The sequence below is a fragment of the Lathyrus oleraceus genome, chromosome 6, assembly GCF_024323335.1.
Source record: "Lathyrus oleraceus cultivar Zhongwan6 chromosome 6, CAAS_Psat_ZW6_1.0, whole genome shotgun sequence".
NCBI lineage: Eukaryota > Viridiplantae > Streptophyta > Magnoliopsida > Fabales > Fabaceae > Lathyrus > Lathyrus oleraceus.
In genome coordinates this window covers 283,900,796-283,917,359 of record NC_066584.1, presented here as the reverse complement: position 1 = coordinate 283,917,359, position 16,564 = coordinate 283,900,796, and the positions used below count along the sequence as shown (strand labels likewise).

The 16,564-nt window shown below is 34.3% G+C and overlaps 1 pseudogene; it reads left to right on the top strand.

The window, feature by feature from the left end:
* The window catches only part of LOC127095194 (ethylene receptor 2-like), a 43,654-nt pseudogene that overhangs the window by 24,073 nt on the left and 3,017 nt on the right, over positions 1-16,564 (top strand).

Genomic DNA, 16,564 nt, shown 5'->3' with positions numbered 1-16,564 from the left:
AGAAACAAAACAATACTAACTTCTAACCTATTAACTACTAACTTTTAATTTCAAGCCCTTTACTTTAATGTCATTTCATTCTAGCTTTTATACATTTGTCATTGTTCATATCATTCTAATTGTTTATGTTAATGCAATTTTCACTTTGTCCACTTGGACCATATTGTGTGATATATTTTGTTGGTTCTTTGCTTGTTTGTGTGGTCTTTGACCATTAATGTATATAATAACAACAAAAACCATAGAAAACTTTTGTATGGACTGTTGGCTTGATCTTGGACAAATGGACTTAGAACTTAGGCAACATTCCTATGCTAAAAGATTTGGCCAATGCCAACTTATTGAGAAACAAGTGCTTGCAATTTGAAACTTCATTTGATACTTCATTCAAGATCTCTCTAAGTTCATCTACAACATTATCATTGTGAAGCTGTTATTTTGAACCTGTGACTTGTGGAATTCATCTGTTACATGGGCTACCTTGAAGAAGATCATGGAATGGCCATCTTTATTTGATGCCTTTCTCTTAAAGATAATATAATTATGCATTTGTGTGTTGCTTGATTCTAAAAGTCCAAGGGAATTCTGGGTTTCTATTGACATTCTTGTCTATTAGATTGCTACCCATTTTGTCAGATCTTTTCAACTCTAAACTTTTACTTTTGTACATAGGATTAGTCTCTTCATCTTCTCCTCATTTCTTTAATTTCAAAACATCTCCCTCCTTTTTCAAAACCTTCTTTGATTGAACTTATTTTGTTCTAAGCTTTGACCACTTTTGCAAAAAAAGATAGAAACTTTGGCCTTATGCCATTGCATTTTCAAACTTCTTTTCTTAAATCAAACTTGTAAATAGACTTAACTATACTTGACTTAAACTTTCAAAAAGCAAAAAAGAACTAACTCATTCAAACCATTTTTAGGCCTTAGTGCCTTTCAAACTTAATTTTGGTTAAAAGCAATGCATCCACTTTAAAATTTGTATCACGAACTACGAAGTTTTGATCCCTCATTTTTATGTTGGTACGTAGACACAAGACTGAAGGTCTTGCCAAACACAAAAATAATTAATGAATTCTTTTCTCATCCCCCCCATTCTATTTGTTTGTAAACATCACTTTGTACCAAATACATATGCACACAAAAATGGCTCCCTAGGAGTACCTAGGACACTTTGGGTGCTAACACCTTCCTTCTATATAACCAACCCCCTTACCTATAATCTCTGACATTTTATTAGTTTTGATTTGAAAACTTTTTACTTTTTGGGTTTTGTTCGTACTTTTTCCCTTTTCCCTTGGAAACAATAAAAGCGCGGTGGCGACTCTTGTTATTTGATCTCTAGCTTATCCATAGCTTGATGATCATTAATTTACCGCTACAGCAGGGATGAATGGATGTGGCACTATAAACTTAGCCATCTCAATTTCAAAGACATCAGAGACATGAAAAGAAGAAATATGGTTTCAAGGATACGAAGAATCGACATTCCAAATGAAGTGTGTGAAGAATGTGTGCAGGCGAAGTAGCACAAGAACAACTTCAACAAGGATGCAAGAAGCAAGTCGAAGGCAATTCTTGAAATCATATACTCTGATGTATGTGGTCCTATCCAGGTGGATTTGACAGGAGGTTATAGATACTTTATCACATTCTTAAATGATTTCAGTTGAAAAATTCGGACTTACCTGATCAATAAAAAAAGTGAAGTGATCGAGGTATTTTCCAAGTTTACATCTATGGTCGAAAGACAAAATGGTCGAAAGCTCAAGATTCTGAGGACTGATTGTGGTGGAGAGTATGTGTCAAAAGACTTCGATAAGTTATGTGAGAAAGAAAGGATTGTGCATGAGGTGGTTCCACCTTACACTCCATAGAAGAATGGAATGACAGAAAGGAATAATAGAACCATCATGAACATGGTGAGAAGTATGTTGAAAGGTAAGAATCTATCCAAAGAATTATAGGGAGAAGCTGTGTCAACATCAACATATATTTTGAACAGATGTCTGACGAAGAAGCTAGAAGGAATTACACTAAGAGAATGTTAGTCTGGTGTCAAGCCTAGCTTAAGTCATCTAAAGTTATTTAGATCTATAGCACATAGACATGTGCCAGATCAGTTAAGAAGAAAACCTGATGACAAGTCGAGTCAGATGATCCTAATAGGATATCATCTGACTGAAGGTTACAAGTTATTCGATCCTGTGAACAAGCAAGTGGTGATCAACAGATACGTGATCATAGATGAGCTTAAGGAATGGAATTGGACTAAAAATGTCAAGAAGGATTCAGTGAGAATCTTATGTGAAGAACCAACAATTGAAATCGAAAGAGAAGTTAAACAAGAAGAAGTGAGAGGTCAAGCAAGCACAAGTAGACCTCAAAGAACAACAAACATGCCTGCAAGGCTGCAAGAATGTGTGATTACATTAGATGATGTGGTCGATGATGAAGGTGAGTTGATAGACTATGCTTTATATGCAAATGTTGAACTAGTCAATGCAGCTAAGACATTGAAGGATTCTAAGTGGGTGAAAGCAATGAATGGGGAACTAAAGTCCATCGAAGACAACAACTCTTGGTCACTTGTCGAATTGCCTTAAAACAATAAAGCAATCAATGTGAAGTGGGTATACAAGGTGAAATTGAATCCTAAATGTGAGGTAACTCGACATAAGGTAAGACTTGTGACAAAAGGATTTCTTTAGAAGGAAGGAATTGACTTTGATAAAGTTTTTGCACCGATTGCTAGGATCGAAACAATCAATTTGGTTGTTGGTCTAGAAAACATGAACAACTGGCACACATGCCATATGAATGTGAAATGTGTGTTCCTAAATGACACCTTAGATGAAGAAGTGTATGTTGCACAACCAACTGAATTTGTGAAACAAGGCGAAGAAAGCAAGGTATATAGGCTGCATAAAGTCATGTATGGACTTAAGCAAGATCCAATAGCTTGGAACAAGAAGATAGATAACTTTCTAAGGGGGAAGGAAGTTGTGAAGTGCATAATTGAGCATGGAGTATACGTAAGAAGAAGCGATATGGAATTGCTTATACTATGTCTCTATGTCGATGACCTGTTAATAATAGGAAGTTGCAAAAAGAAGATCGAAGATTTCAAACATGACCTAAGTGAGGAGTTTGAAATGTCATACTTAGAAATCTCTCATATTTCCTTGGCATCGAATTCTACAAGAGTGGTAGAGGCTTGATGATGCACCAAAGAAGATATGCAAGTGAAATAATCAAAATATTTGAGATGCAAGATTGCAACCCAACTTTGACACCAACTTAACCCAAATTTCAACTGTCGAAAGACACATGAAGATGATGTCGATCCAACGTAGTACAAAAGACTCGTTGGATCATTTCGATACCTTTGTCACACAAGGTATGATCTAGTATACGGTGTAGGTATGGTGAGTAGGTTCATGCAGAAGCCAAAGGTATCACACCTAGAAGCAACGAAGAGGATATTAAGGTATCTCAAAGGAACTCTCAACTGGCATTTTGTTTCCTGCAACTGATGAAGGAAAATAATGCAAACTATTGGGATACACCGACTCATATTGGTGTAGTGATGCTGAGGATAGAAAATCTACATCTAGCTATGTGTTTATGCTAGGTGGTGCACCCGTTGCTCGGAGTTCGAGAAAGGAACCAGTAGTGGCACTGTCACCGTGTAAAGCAGAGTACATAACTGATTCTCTTTGTGCATGTCAAGCAACATGGATGGTGAATCTGATCGAAGAGATTACATGGAAGAATCATGGAGAAATTACCATGAAGATCGACAACATGTCTGCTATCAATCTGGCGAAGAATCTGATACCGCATGGACGAAGCAAACACATCAAAATGAGATTCCATTATCTTCGAGAGCAAGTGGCAGAAGCGAAGCTGAACTTGAAACACTATAGAATATAGAATCGTATTGCAAATATCATGACGAAGGGAGTGCAGGTCGAAGTGTTTAAGAAGTTAAGGTCTATAATGAATGTAGATAACTTAGACACAATAAATTGGATGGTGTGTTGAATTATAATTTCTTGTGTCGAATCAGGTTGTTTGACAGAAGTAAGGAAGTGTCAAATCACTTAGGTGTCAAAATGTTGAAGGGTATCTCGACAGTGATGTTAGACTTAGCTTTATTTGTTTGTTTTAGTTGAGTTAGTTAAGTTAGTTTTGGGTCTTGCTTGAGAAGCAAGCAAGTCCAAAATCTATAAATAGGGAGTAACCCCTATTATTGTAAACACTTGAAATTTACAGTTGAAAAAGGAATAAAGAATCACAGTTTATGAGTAGAGATAAACTCTGCAGAATCAATTCATCTTCTTCCCCTACTTTGATAAAACTCTAATTCTTTTTTTCCCCGATTTTTTTATCTTTTATTTCTTTATTCAATTATCAATTGTGTAGCAGAATTCTTCATAGATTTTGATGAATTTCTAACGTAAGTTTAGAGTTCAAGTAGGATAAATTCCTATAAGTCTCTCTCCTTTTATCTTTTTAACATTCGCCATATCTTTGTAATTGACGTAAGTTTCCTTAAACAACTTGAAAGGTTTTTAAATGTTAAACACAATTCAAAACAATTTATAACAAAAATATAAGAACTAGAGAAAATATATACTATTCAAATGAGACAAAATAACATAATAATTCTTTAATATTTAAAGGCCGGTCAAATATCAATATTGAATACCATTGACAAGCTTAATTTAAAATTTAAATCTATTTTAAAATATTTAATTATAAAAAATAAACTAATTTGAAATAATATAATATAAACTATTATATTTAATAAAACTCTAGAGTACTAAAGTATCTATATACAAATAATTCTGGTGAGGCCTAATTTTTTTAAAGAATTGTAGATAATTACAAAAACATGATTTTTTTGTAAATTATATCTATTATATTTATTTATGTTGAATAAATCATGACAAGATTATGACAATTTTTCGGAATTACAACTTAAAAATAAAAGAAATGAATTACTTATTTGGTGAGTAAGTTTGTGGATACAGTTAATGTGAGCTTACATATTCATTAAATTTGTAAGCGAAGATAAGTTCAATGTTATATATAAAATTTTAAATATTTTATTTATAAAATATAATTATTTAATTTTAATTTATTTTATTTTCATATGTCATGAGATAATAATATTTTTTTTGTTTTGGAAACGTAGTCGTGAATTCAATAGTACATGGTTGGTTTGTTAGAGTATTTCATGTGATAATTTGGCAATCATCATTTTTCATTAATTGACTTTGTGTATTTTCAATGTTGTTTTTTCTATAAATTCACATCATCCAGCTACACATAACTCAGTTACAAATAACTCACATCATCTTACAATATCATATTAATAGCCATTTTTAAGGGTGTACAAGACGGCCAACAACATAACTCAGTTACACATAACTCACATCATCTTACAATATCATATTAATAGCCGTTTTTAAGGGTGTACAAGACGGCCAACAACACATAACATCACACTTTTTAATAATTAAACTAAGCTAAAAAGAATATATATATATATATATATATATATATATATATATATATATATATATATATATATATATATATATATATATATATATATAATATATATATATATATATATATTACAAGGTTAATTTACGATTAAAAATTGTCCCTTAAAAAAATCACGACTCAATTGAACTTAATTTTAACTTCTTATAGTGAGCCTTTCAAAAGTTTGAGATGACTTTGATTATTACGGAATTTTCTAAAGTTTCTCTATTTGATTTTAAGATATTGGAGAGTAAACAATAACCTTCCTCTATGATTTTCAGTTGTATTTCAACTATCTTAGTGCCGAAGATTTTGACCTTCTTTTAGAGACTAATCGTCTATTAGGATAGGTAATACCTAATCTGCTTGTTTATCTTATGTTACTTTATGTTTTTGATGTTGTTTTCTTCTTGACGTTTCTTTTAAACATTTTAAACCAACATCATTTCCTCTAAATATCTACATGTTTAAATCAAGGAAAATATTTTTGGAGTGAAGATATCCCCCCTCTAAATCCCTTATTGTTTGGAGATTAATGAAAAATAAATTTCCAATTGATGAACAACTTTAATGCATGGGTTTATGTTATGACCTCCATTTGTTTTCTTTCCAAGAATCACTCAGAATCCACTCATAATCTCTTTTTCTCTTGCATTTTTTCCATGAAACTTTGGAATTGACTAAGTAAAATTCTCAATCAAAACCTCTAGATTTTCTCTTCTGACAACTTATGGAAAGCCTGCTTAAATCCATATCCCCTCAAGGATCTTTAACAATTAAAGATTCTTCAACCTTCTTGATTAATTCCATATGGAGGTCTAGAAATTATGCTCGTTTCAAAGGCCAAGAGATCCAATTTATTTATGTTTTCTCATTCATTATGGCTAAAGTTCAACTTACTAGTTCAAAAACTAAGCTAACTTTCAAGTAGTTGTGGGATGATTTTGCTATCTTCAAAGCTTTCAATGTCCTTATTCACCCTCCCAAAGCTCCATCTATCAAGGAAATAATTTGGTATCCCCCTTCTTTAGATTGGATAAAGTGTAATTTGGACGATGTCTTTTCTTTAAACCTGTTCTCTAAAGGTTGTGGAAGAATTTTCAAAGATAACAATGGTGCTTTTGTTGCTAATATAGGTCGCACATCTACAACCTTCACTTTTTTTTAATTTCTTACCAATTGCTATTAGGAAAAACTATATAAAAATAGGCAAGGTTTGTCTTTTTTTAGGTTTATAACTTTTTGAGTTGAGGGTCTGAGTGCCTCTATGAAGAGGGCATATATAGCTTATAGTGTATACAAATTTTTAAGTAGATTTACATGTCTTAGAGGTGTCTCATCTTCAGTTTGCGGATGACACTATTTTGATTAGTATTCCTTCCGTGAATATTTTGTTGACTATTAAGGCCATCCTTAGGATCTTTAAGATAACTTCGGGGTTGAAGGTTAATTTTGTTAAGAGTTGTATCTTTAGGGTAGGGAGTTCTTGGACACGACAGAGCGTTTTTTGCACTGCAAATCTAGTACTCTTACCTTCAAGTATTTGAGGCTCCCTCTTGGAACTAATCCTAGGAGAGTAGGGATGTGATATCCCATTGTTAAAGTTATATCTAAGAGACTTGACTCCTAGAGGAATATGTTTGTGAGTCTAGGTATGAGGGTTTTCCTGCTAAATTTGTTTTGAATATTTTGCCATTCTTCTTTCTCTCTTTTATGAAGATGTTGATTTCTGTTACATATAAGTTAGTTAGGTTGCATAAGAAGAGCTAAGGTTTCTTAGGTGAAGTGGGTGGATATGTGCAAACGCAAGAGGGAAGGCAAATGAGGTGTTAAGGATATAAGGTTGGTTAATTTGGCTAAGTTAAGTAAGTGGAGGTGAAGGTTGCTCGAGGATAGTGAGTCTTTGTGAAAAGACATTATTTTTGCTAGGTATGGGAATCAAGTATATGGTTCTCAGGTAGGTGGTCGGGTGGAAAACTTGCATAAGGCCTCTCTCTCTCTATTGGAGAGGGGTTTCCCTCCTTGGGTCTACATCTGACCAGCCTTTGAATTGGTTCACCTATTCCTACACTAATGTGGTAGGGGATGGTATGAGAAATGAATTATGGAAGGATTTTTAGATGGGTATGGTTCTGTTATGTCTTTCTTTTGAAAGGTTGTTTCGTATTTTTGAGAAAAAGGATCTAGTGGTAGGGTTGATGGATCATTGGGAATGGAATGCTTGGTATTGGGATTTTAGGTGGATGTGTTTCCTCCGGGTCTGGGAAGAAGAGATCCTTAAGGAGTTTCATAGGTTTATCGTTGGGGCGGTTAAGCAAGGTTGAGAGGATGCCTGGTACTGGATTTTTGTCCCGTTGAAAGGCTTTTCTATGAGGTCTGCCTATTCTAGACTTTCCTATTTGGAGGAAAGTGGGAATAGTAGGTAGGCTCGAGTGCTCCGGGGGTTGGTAAAGGCTTTAAAGAGTTGGACGCCTTCTAAACTGATAGTTTTTTTGACAGTTGCTTCAAGATTGGTTGCCAACTAGGGAGAACCTTGTTATGTGTCAGATCGGTTTAACTACTAACAGGTTTAAGTGTGCGGCGTGTTTAGGTCAGGTTGAGTATGTGGACTATTTGTTTGTTTTGTGTGAGGCGGCCTCCTCGATCTGGTATAAGGTACTTAGTCGGACAGGTTTGCATGTACCTCTTCCGAGGTTGATTCTTGCGGTGTTTGGGATTTTTCATGTTTTTGGGTTAGGTAAGAAGACTCGTTTAAGTTTGCTGTTAATATGACATTCAATGGTCTCGATAATTTGGAAAATGCATAATAAAATCATATTTTGTAAGGAGAGCTTGTTGGTAAATCACTGGATGATTTTGATTATTGGTTTGACTTGGAAGTGAGTTCATTCTCATGCTCTACTTTCTGCTTTCTCCATGCTAAACTAGGAGTGTGGCCCTCTCTGGTGCCTTTAATTTTAGGGGTGTGCTGGATGACCAACTGCCTTTCTTTTGCTTGCTGCAGGTGGCCGAGTTTGCTTCCCTCCAGCTGTCTCTATCAAGGAGTGTGATGTGTGAGTGTCGTACGTAGGTAGGTTGTGTTTATCTTTTGTTGTTGGTGTTATTTGTAGGTTGGTTGATTTTTGCTTTGTTTTATTTCGTTTGTTGTTGCATTCTCTTTGAGCACTACTCATGCTTCTTGTTAGTAACACTTTTTCCCCTCTCTTGAGTTTTTACTTATATATTTAATTTGCTTTTAAAAAAATTAATTATTGTAATTTTTTGAAATTATTTTAAATATTCCAATACAAAAATTTGGAAATATAAAATGTATCATCATTATTAAAAATTAAAGTTATATTAAACTAATAATTCATTAAAAGAATAAATATTCCTTACAATTCTATGAATATCTTTTATAATTGGTAAAAAAAAATAATAACAAAGATGATAAGAATGAAAGAAAGTATATACTTTTCAAATAATACAAAATAACAAAATAATTCTTTAGTATTTAAAGGTGGTCAAATTTCAATATTCAATACCGAATTTTTTTTTTAAATATCCAGAATTTTTAAAAAATTTTCAAAATTAACCATTTTTTCAAAAATATTACACAAATGGGCAAAATTTGCCCTAAATGTGTACATAGGCGCCACCCTAGTTGGCGCCTACCCTTAATGGGTAGGGCAAGTCGCCACTAGGAGTGGCGCCTACACTCATTCCCAATTTTTTTTTTTTTTAACATGTTTTATTATTTTTTTTTTAATTTTTTTTTTTAAATATTAGATATTTGATAAATATATTTTTTTTATAAATTATATTAATTTATATTAACACTTATATATAAATAAAATTATTACAAGATATATACATATTAATTTATATATATATAATTTATATATATATATATATATTAATTTATATATATATATATATATATATATATATATATATATATATTAATTTAATTTATAAACAATTAATATTATACACATGTAAATTAATATATATAAATATTTATTTACAAGATATAAATAAAATAAAATTTATATTAACACATATATATAAATAAAATGAATATTATACACATGTAAATTATATTAACACATATATATAAATAAATTTTTTACAAGATATATATATATATATATATATATATATATATATATATATATATATATATTAATTTATATATATATATATATATATATATATATATATATATATATATATATATATATATATATATATATATATATATATATATATATATATATATATATATATATATAAAGATATGATAGACAATATTTTTAAAGATAAAGATAAAGATATAAAGATAATAAACAGAAAATTTTTATTTAAATAATAGACAAGACAAATATTACAAAGATATGATTAATCACATATGATGCGGTCCCTGGTACGATCCGCACGGGGGAGGTCTAGTTACTCGCCTAGACGGTTCACGTGGTGGTGGTGCTTCCCTATTACCACCCCTTGCCCTAACGCGTCCCCTTGCCGTTTGCCGTTGTGGTTGGGTCGAAGTCCCTTCAGTGCTGTAGGAAAGACGGGTCCCCTCTGCGCCCTCAAAGCTTTGTCTCGGTGGGACAAACTGACTACTGCTGGGTGCGCCCTCGAATTGTGGTCTTTGGTAGTTTAGGGTTGAATCGGGTTGGCCAAAGTGCAGTGTTTGTTGTGGTGTGTAGTAGTCCTGTTGGTAGTCCTCTTGTATACCCGTGTCGGGGCTAGGTGGAGGACTGGAAGAGCTCGGGACATTGTCGTGATGAAAGTGTTGGGATTGGTGGAAGTGGGGGGATTGATATTGTGGTAGGTGTTGGGACTGTTGATGGTGGTGGGAATGTTGAGTTTGTTGTTGGTAGTCTTCATGGTATTGGGGTTGAGTTTGTGGTATGTATTGTTGATTTGGTTGGGGGGTGGACATGTGTTGTGGTGGTTGTTGTTGGTAATATGGTGGTGGTGGTTGTTGTTGGTAATAAGGTGGTGGTGGTTGTTGTTGGTAAAATGGTGGTGGTGGTTGTTGTTGGTAATAAGGTGGTGGTTGTTGTTGTTGGGAATACTGTGGTGGTTATTGTTGTTGGGAATACTGTGGTGGTTGTTGTTGTTGGAAATATGGCTGTTGCATCCGGGGATCGTCCAAATAGAACGGGTCAGACACAATCATTTCTGGATTTGTATTTGCTCTATACCAATCCACATATTCCCTTGTCGGCTTCATTTCGTTGGGCGCCACCGGAAATTGTAGAACATAGTGGGCACGGTCTTTCCACATTTTACGAAACTCCTTAGCAAATTCCTTCCAATTTTGGGCATACCACTGGTCGCTGACTTTTTTTAGATGCCAAGGTTCCATAGACATTGGGGGGCCTGGGATTTCTTGATGCATTCCGAATTGAAGCTTGACACGGTCACTTTGGTGCATCTCCACAGTGGTGAATCGCATTATGGCCGTTTTTGCTGTCCAAACAGCTGCATCTTCGGGGTTGGGTTGATGTTCCAATCCCAAATATGGCCTCCAAATAAACTGCAAAGAAAAAAGTAAATATGTTATTTATCGAGAATGCATGATATTAATAAATCAGTTAGAAGCTGAGTGATTTAGTGGTAATACATCTTGTGCTCGGAGACGATCCAAGAGTTGACGATAAAATATAATTTTATTTTTGGGGGTAAGACTGTAATCCAGTCCGGTTGTAATGAACCTAAACAAAAAAAGATAAATAATATTAGTTACAAATATGTATAGAATAAATATACAAAATGAAATAACATCATAAATTTACCTAGTTGCGTAGGGGAAGGAGTAGACATTAGGATTTTCTGGGGCTAGCCTCGGCAATCTCCACCACCCCCATGTTTGGAGTAAGAAAGCACATCCAGAAAATGTACAGTGCTCATTTTGTGCATTTTTACACAAAGAGCTATATAGGAATGCTAATACTGCAGAACCCCAACTATATGTGCTTATTCTATCAATGTCCCCGAGCAAACTCAAGTACATAAAGTTTATGCTATTTCCCGTCCCTTCGGGAAATAGCAAGTTCCCAAACAATAGCATAATGTAAACCCGGGTTTTTATGACTTTTTCTTGTTCGGAGGATTCCTCAGTCAAAGTTATGGAGTCGTGGTACAATTGTAGGCTAGATAATTTAATACCCTGACCCCTTGCTTTGGCAGACCCCTCACCCTCGACCAGATCTACCCCCAACATTTGAACACATATTTGGTTAGGCTGTTGAACATTTCCGGTGACAGGCTTACCATCTATTCTAAGACCCAAAAGCATGTACACGTCCTCTAATGTGACGGTACATTCACCAGTTGGTAGGTGAAAAGTGTGTGTCTCAGGTCTCCAACGTTCACACAGAGCCAAAATGAATTTGACATCAATTGTGGCATTTACGACATGCATAACATGACCGAAACCCGCACGTTGTATGTAAGGTACGCACCATGGGTCTGGATAAGGCATTGGGTGTGAACGTTGACGAAATTTCTTGGGATCCTTTAAAAACAAACAATATAAACAATCATTAGATTGGACTTTTAAAAAACTAATTACAAACATATGAAAGAGGCAATGTTCAAGAAAAACTTACGAATGAGGCAATGTTTGCCATAGTGCCTCTGTGTTCTTGGCTCATGGTAAGAAGAGACATGACTGCAATGTAGAACGAAGTGGGGTGGATGAGAAGTTTCGCCGGAGTTCTCTGAATAAAAGTGTTAGTGGTTGATGAAAACTTGCAAGAATGACCCTCTATTTATACTCGTTTTCAAGTAGACTGAATATGCAAAAATGTGACAAGTGTAAGGCATGCGTGGTAGTGTTGACATGCATTGGTAGTGTTGGCATGCATTGGTGCAGACTAGGTGGGAGTTGTCTTGTCTTGGGGAAGACTTGGTGGAATCTGATGATGCAAAGGTGGGACACGTGGAAGGCATGCGTGGGAATCTTGCAGAATAGGTGCAGGCTAGGTGGTAGTGTTGGCATGCATTGGTGCAGACTAGGTGGGAGTTGTCTTGTCTTGGGGAAGACTTGGTGGAATCTGATGATGCAAAGGTGGGACACGTGGAAGGCATGCGTGGGAATCTTGCAGAATAGGTGCAGGCTAGGTGGTAGTGTTGGCATGCATTGGTGCAGACTAGGTGGGAGTTGTCTTGTCTTGGGGAAACATAATGCGTGGGTGATAGGGTCCATATCTCAAGCTCACATTTGCGTCAACACCAACATGGCACAGGATCATCGCAAACTTAGCCATGATATGATCTGCCATTCCATATTACCTCTAGTTGAGGCTGACCCGTCACTGAAGGTCAAAACAATTATCTCCCATTGTGTGGCTGTTTTCAAATATACACCGTCATATAGAAAGGCTTGGTTAGCGAAAACCAAGGCAATTGAACTGGTATACGGTAACTGGGAGGAATCATACAAACAACTACCACGCTACCTGGCTGCACTACGATTGTACTCACCTGGGACGGTTACTATAATGGAGACCTTGCCTGCACAATCCCCTGACGGAACTCGTCTAGAAGGTAATGGAATTTTTCATAGACTTTTCTGGGCATTCCGTCCCTGCATCATCGGGTTCACATTCTGCAAACCACTTGTTCAAGTCGATGGAACTTGGCTGTATGGGAAATACAAAGGATCGTTACTGATGGCGGTCGCACAAGATGGCAATTCTAATATTTTCCCAATAGCCTTTGCATTGGTAGAAGGAGAAACGGCTGCTGCTTGGAGTTTCTTCCTTAAGAATCTCCGAACGCACGTGACTCCACAAGCTGGCATCTGTGTGATTTCTGACAGGCACGCTTCAATAGACAGTGCATACAATAATCCAGCAAATGGTTGGCATGACCCCCCGTCTACCCATGTTTACTGCATCAGGCATATTGCTCAAAATTTTATACGGGAGTTCAAGGATAACTTCTTGAAGCAACATTTGATAAACGCGGGGTATGCATTAAACCAACCTGGATTCCAATACTACCGCCGAGAAATAGTGTTGGCAAATTCTGATGCAGGGAGGTGGATCGATAATATCGACAGAGCGAAGTGGACTAGATCATACGACGATGGGGTGAGGTGGGGCCACATGACAACAAATCTTGTGGAATCAATGAACGGCGTGTTTAAGGGCATACGTAACCTCCCGGTAACCGCATTGGTGAGTGCGACCTATTTTCGGATGGCAACGTTGTTCGTAACAAGAGGCAGGCGCTGGAATGAAGTGTTGCAGACGAGTCAAGTATATAGTGATGCCTGCATGAAGTTTATGAGGCAGGAATCTGCCAAAGCCAGCAGCCATCGGGTTACGGAATTCGACCGCCATGGCCACACTTTTAGTGTCAAGGAAACAATTGACCACAACCAAGGGCTGCCCAGACAAGAGTATAGGGTCCTAATACCAGACCGTTGGTGCGACTGTGGTCAATTTCAGGCCTATCGTATGCCTTGTTCCCATGTCATTGCAGCGTGTTCACACAGCCACTTCGATGCATTATCGCTAGTGTCTCCAATCTACAAAGTTGCAACATTGCTCAATGTATACGACAATCCCTTTCCGGTGGTAGCATTAGAGGCGTATTGGCCAGAGTATGACGGGGAAATTGTTTGGCACAACGAATCGATGCGGCGGAATAAAAGTGGTCGCCCAAATAGCAGGCGCATTAGAACTGAAATGGACGTCGCAGAGAAAATGCAGAGGAAGTGTAGCATATGTAGACAACTAGGGCATAATAAGAACAAATGTCCATATCGTGGATCTAGTTCCACAACTTAGTTTTCATTTTCATAAATCTGTGTACCAATGCTGTTTATCATTAAAGTTTACTTTTTATTCCAAATAGAAGATGACACTTGAACAACAAACACAAACATCTAACATTACAACACCAATTACCTGAGAAACAAAAACAAACACTAGAACAAAAACAAGTACTAAAACAAGAACAAGTACTAGAACAATAACAAATACAACAACAACATGACAGACAACCATTAAAATCTAAGAAATTACAACAGTTAACACTATATCGTCTGATCCATGCATCATTTGGATGCAATCAATGTCGCTTTCAACTTCAACCCACCAACGTATTGTTTCTCCAGTTTCAAATGAGAACCTTGTTCTAAGCCTCTGAATCCTTCTTATGACTTCACCAGGTTGGTAATCTCCCTCTAACCAAGACATCAAGGACCTTTTTAGTTGGTCCAACGAACGGATGTTCCAAAACTTCATCTCCATTGGGGGTTTCAAAGGCGAAAAAATAACATGCCCATCCCTTTTTAAGATTACTTGTTCAGGATCCGGGCGCCTTGATGATGTTCGCTGCCATGACGACGGTCTTGGAGATGCCATGAACTCAACTTGATAGAGAAAGTGATAAGAAATAGTGGTGAAGCAAATGCAAGGAAATAACACTTTATTTATAGGAAAAGATCTGGGTTGTACACCAATCTACTTAACCCTAATTAGTGTCGCACTTGATTAATTAGGGTTTCAATTAGGTCATAACTACCAAACTCTGATTATAACCGATCAATAAACCCTAATTATAATTGATAGATTAACCTTAACATGATTAACCCTAATTCTCCCAAAAATTTATAAATAATATTATTTACTTATAAATTAAATTAATATATATATAAATTAATATATAATATATATATATATATATATATATATATATATATATTATATATATATATATATATATATATATATATATATATATATATATATATATATATATATATATCTTGTAAATAAATATTTATATATATTAATTTACATGTGTATAATATTAATTGTTTATAAATTAAATTAATATATATATATATATATATATATATATATATATATATAAAAATTAATATATATATAAATTAATATTTATATAAATTAATATATATATATATCTTGTAATAATTTTATTTATATATAAGTGTTAATATAAATTAATATAATTTATAAAAAAAATATATTTATCAAATATCTAATATTTAAAAAAAAAAAATTAAAAAAAATAATAATAAAACATGTTAAAAAAAATAAAATTGGGAATGGGTGTAGGCGCCACTCCTAGTGGCGACTTGCCCTACCCATTAAGGGTAGGCGCCAACTAGGGTGGCGCCTATGTACACATTTAGGGCAAATTTTGCCCATTTGTGTAATATTTTTGAAAAAATGGTTAATTTTGAAATTTTTTTAAAAATTCTGGATATTTAAAAAAAAAATTCTTCAATACCATTGACAAATTAACCAAAATGTAAATTTATTTTAAAATATTAAGTATAAAAAGTGATATGATATTAAATTATATAATATCAAATATTATATTTAGTAAAACTATAGAGTACTAAAGTGTCTATATACATTTTTTTTTTAAAAGTGTATATATACAAATAATACTAAATAGATGAGGTGTGGATTAAATTTTCTTTTTAAAGAATTGTAGATAATTAGATTAATATCAATAAAAAATCATATATTACAAAAACATGATTTTTGTTAATTATATTTTTTTATTGATGTTGAGTAAATAATTACTACAAGATTATGACAATTTTTCGAAGAGATTAAAGATAATATATTAAGGGTAAATTAATTTTATATCATCATAAAATTATTTTAAAATTAAACTTGTCATTTGTTGAGATTCGTCTCTAATTAATTGATAGATTAAAAATTGTTTCATTTCAAGTTTTCGGAATCCAAACAACGGCGCAATTGTTTCATGGTTTGTCACTTTTTCAAACAAACACATTCTTCGTAACCATACTTCTAAATTATAGTTACTTTCATGATTTGTATTGTGATTATCAAAACTATGATATGCCATAATAATACTTGATATTGTTATAGAAGAGATAATATCTCCTTTTACAACATATTCATATGTTCATAGCTACACAAAAAAAAAAACTTAACTAACATCAAATCATGTATTGCATTATGTTTATTTATGTGAATCTCTAAAGTTTTGATAT